This window comes from Phyllobates terribilis, unplaced genomic scaffold, assembly GCF_046119375.1.
Source record: "Phyllobates terribilis strain yellow unplaced genomic scaffold, ASM4611937v1 Scaffold_5__5_contigs__length_657084704, whole genome shotgun sequence".
Taxonomy (NCBI): domain Eukaryota; kingdom Metazoa; phylum Chordata; class Amphibia; order Anura; family Dendrobatidae; genus Phyllobates; species Phyllobates terribilis.
In genome coordinates, this window is record NW_027362765.1 from 428,386,954 (window position 1) to 428,399,286 (window position 12,333).

The window sequence follows — 12,333 nt, forward strand, 5'->3', positions numbered from 1 at the left end:
CATCCTGTAATATTGTCTCCCTTCCTGGCCCCTATCCTGTAGTAATGTCTATCGTCCTGCCCCATCCTGTAATATTGTCTCCCTTCCTGGCCCCTATCCTGTAATAATGTCTATCGTCCTGCCCCATCCTGTAATATTGTCTCCCTTCTTGGCCCTTATCCTGTAATAATGTCTATCGTCCGGCCTCCTCATCCTGCAATATTGTCCCCCTTCTTGGCCCCTATCCTGTAGCAATGTCTATTGTCTTGGCCCCATCCTATAGTAATGTCCCCCGTCCTGGCTTCTTCCTGTAATGTCCCATGTACTCTCACCCATTATATAATTAAGTCCCCTGTCCTGTAATAATGTTCTCCGTCTGGGCCCCTGTGCTGATAATGTCCCTAATCCTGGCCCCTTCCAGTATTAATGTCCCCTATTCTGGCCCCTTCGTGTACCCTATCCTGGGGTTCTTTTCCAGCACATTAAAAAAATGAAACAAAGTATTATTCTTACCTCCTCCCGCTCCGACAGCCAGCAGTGTCTCTTTCTGCTCTGTCGCTAGCACTGTCTCATAGCAAATGACCTCATGTGCCATCCGCGATGGGCATGCCTCTGATTGCCCGGCGGCCTGTATAGATGTTGTGGTGTAGGGAGCAGGCGGCTCTCTGTGCCACAATACTTTTCAGCTGAATGTGCGTACTCAGACACACATATAGCTAAAAAAGATGGTGCGTCGGCGGGCTCCCTGACTCCACAGGTCTGCTCATGGTCACACCTTCTACAACTGTGTTTTTACTCCCCTGATAGTGAATTAATACTCAAAATGTATTTTCAACATTTGGTTAGGAATATTCATGATGTCCTTCTCAATTCAGATACAAATGTGATTTATGAATTTCTTCTCATGTTGAATCACATTGACTAAAGTTGGCCTCAGTGCAGTTTACTGTAGCAGAATGGGATCATTTTTCCCATGTACATATAGGGATGTACTGAATACTTTATTAGCATTTGTTTCTTTGATGTTGAGCCTCAATCATTGCTATTGCAATATTCTAAAAAGAGATTTATGTTTTTTTTGCTCCCGCAGATCTGAAAATACCAACTTCAGATAATGATTTGGACAATACCACCAGGTAGGACATCCATCTTCTCCATTACTAGAGACTTTATGGGGATTAATGATTAGTGGTGGGCTCACATTTTGTTACATTTATTTCACAGCTCCAATGACGACATCACTATTAGTGATAATGGGACTTCTAATAGTGGAGAAACTTCCACAGATAAAAGTAAGTAATAATTTCAAGATGAAATTCAGGTTTATGTTATTGTAGAAAGAACAATTCTTAGTTTTTTGTGGTGGACACTTCCATACTGGCAAAACAACTGACCGCCATGTTGACTTATGGCCACCGTTGTCTTTACAGAATTTCTTACATCAATGCAATAAATTTGCGTGGGTTTTGCTGTAAGTCCCATACACATCGATAGCGTCCTATAAAAGTGCTCCCACATCTCCATTAAAACCCATGGACACTACCATGACACATCAATTAAGGTCACGGGATGTCTATTTTCATGTTAAATGGAGGCCCCACTGGACAGACCTTTCCTTTTGATCTGCCATAAATAACTAATATGACAGTATTATCTGTGCAGAAGATATTAAGTGACTTAACTTTTCATAACTAGTTGGAAATCATCTAATCTCAGCATCCATTTATTTCCTGACAACCCTTGTTAGAATGGTTGAGATTGTTGAGGGTCCACACTCCGGTCCTAATGTTGGATCCTGTGGATCTCTGGTAGTCTGGTCAGTGATGTATTCTGCTCTGGTTTGAACCTACATTTGTAGTCTTTTTGGCTTTCCAGACTCCAGACTGTCTAGTATGGACCTGTATACTGACATACTTTATCAGCAAAATCATCAGTTTTGAGCCTAAAACTTTGAAAAATCTTTTCACTCTTCCATATTTCTGTACAGAAAATGAACCATCTGATAATCAGGAGAGCCCTGGCACAGAGGAGAGGTGAGTTATGTTGTATATAAATATCTCTATATAAACCATGAACTAGGTAAGAAATGTTTCCTGTGAATTTATAGATGATTCCTTATTTTTCCCAGAATGCCAATGTGCAAAATCCCTGGTTGTTTCCTGGAAGACATCATATTACCAAGTTCCATCTACGTGACAAACTTCCAGGAGAATAAAGAGGAGCTAGTGAAACGACTGTATCGGCTGTATAATGAAACCGTCTTCGGGAATCTGGTATACCATCATCAGTATCTGGGTTATACATGAAAACAAGAAAAGCGGCTTTAGCTTTCTGGAGGGCACCCTAACACCTTTGTTACTGTTCTGTAATTTAGTTATTGAGAATCTCAGGAAAACCCTCTTCTTATCTATGGAATGAGTGGAGACCATACAGGAGATCCACCATACATAGACATAGAGAATCTCACATTTTATCTTGATGTTCAAAGGATTTTTACACTTGTATATAAATCCATCTAGTTGACATTTGAACATTTTATATTGAGTTTATTTTTGTTTTTGCTCTCACAATTTGGACTTCTCACAATACCCCATGTCCAATATAAGGATACCAGTAAAGTAAATTACATATGAGGGTGGGAAGTTTGTTAGATTGGGAGCTAAGAGTTTACAGATTTAATGGGAATTGTTTCCTCTTTTTAGCTTCCTGACGAAATGAAAATTGAGTGGAATAACAAGTTGACCACAACATCTGGTCAAACCTATAGCCTGGGGAACAACAACGATAGTTATTGCATTATAGAACTTTCCGATAAAGTCTTGAATTCTGCCGGTAGGTTTCACATCACTTCCACCAGCTTCATCAGATAATGTGTATACATGGTAAAAAGCTGCTACTTGGTTGTAATACATCTTATATACTCATTGTACATTCAATCATGAGAAGAACTAAGTACACCCTCTTTGAATTCTATGGATTTACATATCAGGACAAAATAAAAAAGCATTTGGTCCTTAGAACGTCTTAAAATTAGGTAAATACAACCTCAGAAAACAACACCTCCTGATCAATAACTCTGACATTATGTATTTGACAAAAATTCAGCCAACATAGAAAAGCAGTGTGTGAAAAATGAAGTACGCCTTATCTGATTTAAAAGGAATTAACAGGGGAAGTGTCTGCCATAGCTGCTAATAATATGGACCTAAAGAGAACCTGTCAGGTCCGATAATGCTATTAGCCTGCAGATATAGGGTTATTGTGTAGGGTAATAGTGTTACAAGGGAGCCCGGCCGCAGTACTGAATGTACAGCACCCGGGAGAAAATGAACTTTACTTCATCCGGGAGCTGCCGGCTTTCAGTGATGCAGGTGTGCCCGGAGCAATTACAGTCACCGGTGAGCACACCCCGGCACTGACTGATAGCCAGCTCGACAGTGCGCAGTTCAGTGTGCCTCTCAGTCAGAGTGTTTTTACAGCCACCGATTTCAGTGCCCTAAGTGGCAACTGTATTGCTCCAGGGATGCCTGTATTTCCCTTCTTTGAAGATCTTCTAATAATCAGATATTTTCTTATTATGTCCTGATATGTAAAGCAAAAAAATTCAAACCAGGTGTACTTAGTTAATCTCATGCCTAATAAATTATTTTCTTTTCAGAGCGATTACGATCCACACTTGCACACGAGATGTGCCATGCTGCCTGCTGGTTAATCGAGGATGTAATGGACAAGCATGGTCCGTTATGGCAGGCTTATGCAAAAAGGGTCAATTCTATCCATCCTGAGCTGCCAGAGGTGAAGAAATATCACAATTATACTTTATGATATAACTTCTACTGTCGATGTACTTTGTGATAACAGGTAAGTAAATTTGATGACTCTATACCTCATGAAACGCAATCACTGTGGAATGACACCGGTGCGGCTCTGTTGGTATTATGCTTTTATATTTTATTTCTATCAGAGTAGACTGACATCTGGAAGCTTTAGGGTTAAGGATGCTACATTATATTATATATATTATATATATTTTGTTGTCTACAGACAGTTCTTCATATATTTTTTTACAATTTGTTCCTTTTGATACAATCCATGGTACTAACCAACATTCATGCCAGTCTGTTAACCAATGTTCCTTCTATCTTTCTAGATTCGGGCATTTTAGAAAAGTAGCCGAGAATAAATGTTGTTGCCGCCGCTGTGGAGGTCGAGTACATCAATTGGCCACCATGTAAGGGTGTGACAGCAACAAGAGCAACTCAGGGTGAAGAGACAAGGCGGACAGCTCTCCTCCCTATACAGTACAAGGCTGAACAAGCGATGGATGAATCTGTTGTATGGAAACAACTTGTCTGAATTACATTTGGGGCATCGCGGTGGCTCAGTGGTTAGCACTGTAGCCTGGCAGCACTGGGGTCCTGGTTTCAAATCCCACTAAGGACAACATCTGCAAGGAGTTTGTATGTTCTCCCCGTGATTGCGTGGGTTTCCTCCGGGTTCTCCGGTTTCCTCCCGCACTATAAAAACAGACGGATAGGGAGTTTAGAATGTGAGCCACAACAATATCAATAATTAGATTGTGAGCCATTATAATAATTAATACATGAAATAAAGTTTAACATCTCAGCTGAATAAAGTATTAATGACCTGATTCATTGCTTTTCCACCCATCTCATGATGATTAGAGCTCTCCAGTTTCAGATAATAGGTGACAAGCAGAAAATGTATCACTTACAAGAGTCATTTCTCATTTAAATTTTTCAGAACCTGGTGCTCTACAAATTACCAATCTTCGGGGGTCTTACCCCAAATATTTCAGGACCAATGCTTAGGTCTGCCTCAGCCTCATTTATAATTCCATTGGTTGCACAGCTCCAATATATTAGGATTAGTGATGATCCAGCACTAAATACTCTAGTGCTCAAATCAAGCATGTTGAACGCTCGGACGGGCTCTACTTGAGTACCGTGTATAATCTAAGTCAATGGGAAACTCGCACATTTTTCCGGAAGACCTTAACAGGAGGGTTGGGGAGGCAGGGAAAAAAATTGCTGAAATGGGTGAAAGCAGTGCTCACATGGAATGGAAACAGCATGGGAAAATGCCTGGACTCATCTCTGACTCCAAAGTCGATGTTGGGGACAATGTTGTCAAGAGTTTTCCTCCACTTTTATAGACTGACAAGTAAACATACAAAACTGAAGATAAAATGGATTTTACAGGAAAAAAATGTTTAAAACCATTCCTTCCTGTATAATGAGTAGCATATAAGGCAGAATTAAAAAGAGAAAAAAAAAAGCCTCCTCCGTCCCTTAATAGCCGGGCCATCTCACACCGTATTTCCCCGTTGCCTATGACTACAGTTGATGACTTTAAACTGGTTTCTTTCCCCCGAATATTTATATGGGAAGGTCACTATGGGTTCGGGGGAGACCCCCTGAAAGTCATAAGGTGTAGACATCACAATCTCTGCTGGCAGCGAAGAGCTATGGGGAGTTTTCCTAAAGCTAATCATCTGACCCTGCAATTGGGACTGAGAAGATTCAAGAATTTAGTGTCTCTCAGCCAGATCTTGAATCTCCAGAAACAGGTTCGTCACGTGATCACCAAGAGTGTGCATGGGATCCATGCTGGTGAAAAAAAGGAAACGGTCAACTGTAATGTGACTCTGAGAAGCCATGAGAAAAGGTAGTCAGTAGGTCCAAGGTCAGTAGCTCCAAGGTCAATAGGTCCAAGGTCAGAGGGCTCGAGGTACAGAGAGGAAAGACAAGTGGCATGGCCAGGAGATAGTCCAGGGTCAAATGCCAGGAGAGTACATCAAGACAAAAGAGTAAGTTAAATGGATAGTCAGAGGCCAAGTCCAGGGTCAGGTATCATTACCAGAGGTAGCTTTCATTGATTGTAGGTCTGTTGCTAACTTCATAGATTCAGGACTAGTCCTCAGATTAGGATTTGGGACAGTTGTTGCCATTGACTTAACACTGTTACTCCAGAACTTTGTCCAGCTGATAATGGTGGAATTCACAATTAAAGTGGGAGCAATTCACTCTGAGTCCATCTCCTGCTATGTTTTGGATAATTTGCCTGCTGGGTTGTTATTGGGGTTTCCATGGCTGCACATTCATTATTCTGTTATTGATTGATGATTGAAGAATATTGTTTTAAGTGGAGCCTCAACTGTCATAAGAAATGTTTTATTTCTTTAAGAATTTTTACCGGAGGCGCTCCTGTGGATAATGATAGAGACTCCACTGTAAGCTTAGTGGAAACGCTCCAATAGGCTCGCAGGTAACTGCTCAAAATCGCATAGATTCAAGATAAAAATTATTTTGAATTAAAAACCACTCAAGGGAGGAGTGGTTGGCATATAGTAGCATATAATGGCACAACGCGTTTCTGCTCTCAAGGAGCCTTCATCAGGTGCATGTTGAGCTATACAATATACAAGCTGTAAATACCCTATTTGTATAGTAAGGGGTGGGGCTCTGTACCCCGGCATTAAGCTGAACTTCATTATATAAAACAGTCTACACCTTCCCACCCGCACACAGGCTGCGAGAACACTACACCATCCCAACTACATTTAAAAAAAGAAAAAAGCCTGCCAGTATCCAAAAAATGACCGCCATACACATGAAATACACAATTGATTGAAAGGATTCTATACACAAATAAAACCAAGAGAACAACCAAGGAGAAAATGAGATTCTCACAAAGAAATATGATGTATTGGATTGTAAAATAGATCTCTAAAGGAACCATTTTTGATTTTTAGCCTTACATTTGCATTCCCCATTTACTTCATATTCATTCATAAATAGATTCATGTTTTGTATAGTTTGCCTTTAGATATGCAGAAAAATATATGTAAGTATTATAAATAAAGGGACGGTAGCAAATAAAAAGAAAATATATATATATTTTTTGCAATAGAATAAATATATTAAAATGGCACGACCCTCCTCAAGTCCGAAAACCTTTCTTCCGATGTGAATTCAAACCATAGGCTATATTTGTATATATTTTATATATTCCATCTGTGAATAAAGAACATTGCAAATTTGAAACTGTTTTTGCTTTAATAATCACTAGTAAATAACCGTTTGATAACACTATGTTTGTATAGTTAATTGTCATCTTGAGATTGGAAAAAATAAATAAATTGTATATATAAAAAACACTAAAAAAACAAAAAAAACTGAAAAAAAACCCCAAAACCCCAAAAAAACACACACAATTTTTTTTATGTAAAAAAAAATAAATAAAAATAATATAAAAAAAAAATTAAATAAAAATAGAAATAAATAAGGAAAGCCCTACTAGAATTGCAATAAATTACCAATCACAAGTGCAAAGTATATGCACCTATATCTGAAACGAACAGGATTTTTATTTTGGCTGTGGGTGATTGATTCCATCTACTATTAAAGGATGGTGTTAGACGAAGTCTACAACCTCATTTAAACCGTCCGGATGGAGGCTTCCAAGCTTAAAAATCCAGAAGGATTCTTTGGAATTAAGGGTGGCTCTTCTATTTCTGATACCTGCAGGGATCTGTTCAAGCGGTGTGACTACTACAGAATCAAAATTTTTATTATGCACTAATGTGATGTGCTTGCAGGGGTGGATTAAGAGTAGCAAGGGCCCCGGGCAGTTTAGAAGGCACGGGCCCCCCACCCCACACACACACACCTGATGTATCACGTGACATGTCACATGATCCCCTGTGATAGATCATGTGATAGTTCACGTGAAATTAATTTGGCACAATATTAATTATAATAATTTTTTTTAGGCTGTGTGCCCACTACGCGTTTTTTAAGCGTTTCCGCAGCGGCAATTCCGCTGCAGAAACACTTAAAAAACGCTTGGTAGAAGGTCTGCCATGTTCCCCAATGATAATCCGCATGTGCTGTGCACATGCTGCGGAAATTTCCTCTGCGGATTATCATTGCGGAAAAATCCGCAGCACTAATAATTATTTTGCGGAAGCGCGGCGTTTTCGCCGCCATTGACTTGCATTGGAACGCACGTAATCCGCATCACTGCATCTGTACATGCAGAATCCATGCGTTTCAATGTTCGGATGGTACCCGGGTTTGGAGAAGAGGAGACTCTACCATAGAACCTGTAAAAAAAAAAATTAAATAAATATTATACTTACCTTCTGATGGCCCCCGATGTCTTTATCCGATGCGTCCTGGCTTGCAGGCAGCTCGCGATGGTCTAAAAAGAACCTGCCATGACGTCATTTAGTCATGTGACGGGTCACGCGACCGCTGACGTCGGCAGGCCATCAGAAGGTGGTTGCATGGATTTATATAGTGTGACTAAGTTGTCAAGCACTTTCCAAGTGATGCTAAACTCGCTTGGAAAGCGCTTGTCAACCCGCATGCGGAAATGCATGTGAAGAACGCTTCACATCCGCATTTCCCTGGCAGGAAAAACGCTTGTAAAATCCGCATGTACAATCCGCATGTACAATCCGCATGTACAATCCGCATGTGTTTTTTCTGCCAGGGAGATGCAGAAACTCTCAAAAAAAAATCCGGAGCATTTCTGCATCGTGGGCACATAGCCTTACATTAATTGTATGACTCAATATTGAGCACAAGTAGCCATCTAGACACAGCAGGAGGCCGCACGGAGCCATCTAGACACAGAGGGAGGCCGCACGGAGCCATCTAGACACAGCAGGGAGCCACACGTAGCCATCTATACACAGCAGGAGGCCGCACGTAGCCATCTATACACAGCAGGAGGCCGCACGGAGCCATCTAGACACAGCGGGAGGCTGCACGGAGCCATCTAGACACAGCAGGGAGCCGCACGGAGCCATCTAGACACAGCAGGGAGCCGCACGGAGCCATCTAGACACAGCGGGAGGCCGCACGGAGCCATCTAGACACAGCGGGAGGCCGCACGGAACCATCTAGACACAGCGGGAGGCCGCACGGAGCCATCTAGACACAGAGGGAGGCCGCACGGAGCCATCTAGGCACAGCGGGAGGCCGCACGGAGCCATCTAGACACAGCGGGAGGCCGCACGTAGCCATCTAGACACAGCGAGAGGCTGCACGGAGCCATCTAGACACAGCGGGAGGCCGCACGGAGCCATCTAGACACAGCAGGGAGCCGCACGGAGCCATCTATACACAGCAGGGAGCCGCACGGAGCCATCTATACACAGCAGGGAGCCGCACGGAGCCATCTATACACAGCAGGGACCCGCACGGAGCCATCTATACACAGCGGGAGGCCGCACGGAGCCATCTAGACACAGCAGGAGGCCGCACGGAGCCATCTAGACACAGCGGGCGGCCGCACGGAGCCATCTAGACACAGCGGGAGGCCGCACGGCCCCCCCTGCAGAGACAGCAGGAGGCCGCACGGCGCCATCTATACTCAGCAGGAGGCCGCATGCAGTCACGCACACAAACATATACATACACGCACAAACACATTTGAAACACAAAAATACATATAAACAGACATCACAAAATGATATCAGCCTATACATACATACACATACACACACTCACCATCCCCCTGCTCGGCTCCAGTCCTCCTGACTCCTGCTTCTCTCCGGTGGTAAGTAGCAGTGCAGGCCGGGCGCGCACAGCGTGACGTCACAGCTAGGAGACATGGCCGCGAACAGGGCCGTGTCTCCTAGCAGTGACGCGACCGGGCCAGCACAGGGAAGTTAACTGCTGCAGTGCTGGCCCGGCCGATGAAGATGTAGCGGCGGCCGCTGCTGGGGGAGTGGTCCGGGGCCCCCCCTCCCGCCACTGCTACCGGTATGTGCCGCGTGGCCACACATATAATGAGGGCAATACGGCCATAGCCCTCCCGGAGCCCCGGGCCCCCTGGAGACCCGAGGCTCCGGGCGGTAGCCCGGATTGCCCTCATTATAATCCGCCTATGTGTGCTTGGATAGACTTTGTTTCAGAAAGCCTGTTTTGGCATTATGCCTGTGGCCGTTCTCACTGTTCCGCAAGGTCTGAACTGTACGTCCCACATAATTGAGCCCACAGTTACATGTGACTGCATATATAAGAAATTCAGAACCACATGTGAACTCATAAGTAGGCTTTGCAGTAACCTGAGCTATTTTATCGTTTGGGGCTCTCTTGTCAAAGTTGATAATTCTACAACAATAACACTTTTTCTTCCCGAATTTAAAGATTCCCACTTTTTCTTTATCAGGCCTCTGTACAGTATAAATATTTTCATTCCTCAACAGACTGGGCTCTAAACTATTTTTTATAGTTTTGCCCCTACTAAACACCATATTGGGTCTCGGGGGGACTAGATCTTTTAAAATGGGGTCCTTCCTAACAAGATACCAATATTTATTTAATATTTTACGAATGATGTGGTTTCCTTTATTATATACTGTAATGAAACTATGTTTCCAGTCGGATTTGCTCTTCTCTGGATTGCTTGGCGGTTTCTGAATCAAACAATCGTTTTGAGTGAGCGCTAGATTATTTTGATAGGAGGATGCCATTAATGCTCTAGGGTAACCTTCTCTTTGAATCTTGTGATGAATGTGTTTGATTGTACCTGATGATCTGCTGTTGCGGTACAGTTACGAGTAATGCGTCAGAATTGACTTGGGGTAATGTGCGCTCGAGTAATCAAGGTATCCATTTGTGTCTACCAATTTGAAATATGTTCCACTTTGGATTTTTTGACCTACAGTATATAGTTCAAGATCCAAATAAACAATTTTTCCTTTAGATGTATTGCTAGCGTACGATAAGCCCCAATCATTTTGGTTTAACTCTTTCACAAAGGACTCTGCTTCGCTTGCTGTGCTCCTCCATATTATGATTAAATCATCGATATATTTGCGATAATATGGAATGTGATCCTTGTATTTGGGGGCTGTGAGTGGTGACAGGGACTCAAATCGCCCCATGAATGAATTTGTGAAACTGGGTGCGACCCGAGTCCCCATCGCAGTCCTGAACTGCTGCAGGTACAGTGTGTTTTGGAACCAAAAAAGATTATGTTCGAGTATAAATCTCAGGCTTTTGAGAAGAAAGATTTTTTGTTCCATCAACACCGCTGCGTTCTTTGATAAATAATAATCTATAGATTCGATACCCTGGTTGTGATCTATATTTGAATACAGCACACAAACGTCAAGGGTGAAAAAAAGAAAATCGGTCTCCCATTCTATATCTATAGCTTCCAATATCAATTGCGTGGAATCTTTAAGATATGAGGGTAATTTTGATACATAATCCTGTCAGAGTAAATCAACATAATGGGACAGGGAGCTGAATAAGGAACCAAATGATGAGTCTTCCCGAATTATTTTTGTCTTTATGAATTTTGGGTAAATGGTAAAATATTGCCGGATTAGCATTATTATTGGTTAAGAACAGTTTTTCTTTTTTGTTGAGTACTTTTGCTTGATACGCTTCATTTATCAGGATGTTGTATTCTTTTTCATAGGATTTGGTAGGATCTACTGTAATAATTTTGTAGTATTTATTATCCGAAAGAATATTTAGTGCTTCCTTGATATAATCATCTCGATCTTGTACAACCACCCCCCCCCTCTTGTCAGCTTGTCTTATGACAATTTTGGTGTTATTTTGTAGACGTTTTAAAGCCAAACGTTCCCCTTTTCGTAAATTGTATGTACTTATTTTAGTTTCATTAATATTTTCGATCTCCCCCATCACGAGGTTATAAAAGGTTCCAAGAAAGTGTCTTCTATAATGTAGAGGATAACATTGAAATTTTGGTGCAACTGTTTGATGTATATACACACGTGGTCAAAATTGTTGGTACCCCTCGTTTAATGAAAGAAAAACCCATAATGGTCACAGAAATAGCTTGAATCTGACAAAAGTAATTATAAATGAAAAATCTTTGAAAATGAACAAATGAAAGTCAGACATTGCTTTTCAACCCTGCTTCCACAGAATTTTTAAAGAAATTAAACTCATGAAATAGGCCTGGACAGAAATGATGGTACTCTTAACTTAATATTTTGTTGAACAACCTTTTGAGGCAATCACTGCAATCAAACGATTCCTGTAACTGTCAATGAGACTTCTGCACCTCTCAACAGGTATTTTGGCCTACTCCTCATGAGCAAACTGCTCCAGTTGTCTCGTGTTTGAAGGTTGCCTTTTCGAGACGGCATGTTTCAGCTCTTTCCAAAGATGCTCAATAGGATTTAGGTCAGGGCTTATAGAAGGCCATTTCAGAATAGTCCAATGGTTTCCCCTTAGCCATTCTTGGGTGTTTTTAGCTGTGTGTTTAGGGTCATTATCCTGTTGCAAGACCCATGAACTGCGACTGAGACCAAGCTTTCTGACACTGGGCAATACA